At 55.1% G+C, this 425-nt stretch overlaps 1 non-coding gene across 1 annotated transcript; it reads right to left on the bottom strand.

Annotated features, from left to right (window-relative positions):
• Nucleotides 1–76: 76 nt before the first annotated feature.
• LOC123965554 lies at nucleotides 77–195 on the bottom strand. The gene has a single exon (XR_006823726.1). It is a non-coding gene; the product is annotated as a 5S ribosomal RNA (ribosomal RNA).
• Nucleotides 196–425: the final 230 nt, after the last annotated feature.

The raw sequence follows: 425 nt of genomic DNA, 5'->3' as shown, positions 1-425 counted from the left end.
GTTTCCTAAAGAGACGTTCAAAAGATCTCCTTTCACCGAAGCGCCCTCTGCCGTTTTTCGAAGGCGAAGCGAAAAAGGCTTACAGCACCGGGTATTCCCAGGCGGTCACCCGTCCAAGTACTAACCAAGCCCTGCTCTGCTTAGCTTCCGAGATCGGACCAGATCTGGCGCTCCCAGAGCGGTGTGGCCGTAAGCCACTCAGGCACCCCCAAACGGCCCTTCAAAAGATGTTCTACGGCTAATTGACAAAAAACGTATTCTGCCCATAATGTCCAAGGTGCTCCAGAGTCACTTGGAATCCACAGGCACTGATTCCTGGGTAAACATCCAGGAACCGGGACACCGTTCACGCTGGCAGTCCACAGACAGGAATAGGCACCCGTTCCCGGGTATGGGTACAGCGACAAGGCCACCTTCAGCCGGAG

This window comes from Micropterus dolomieu, unplaced genomic scaffold (genome assembly GCF_021292245.1).
Source record: "Micropterus dolomieu isolate WLL.071019.BEF.003 ecotype Adirondacks unplaced genomic scaffold, ASM2129224v1 contig_10131, whole genome shotgun sequence".
Taxonomy (NCBI): domain Eukaryota; kingdom Metazoa; phylum Chordata; class Actinopteri; order Centrarchiformes; family Centrarchidae; genus Micropterus; species Micropterus dolomieu.
Note: the sequence above shows the minus strand (reverse complement) of the source record. Positions and strands in the feature narration are given on the sequence as shown.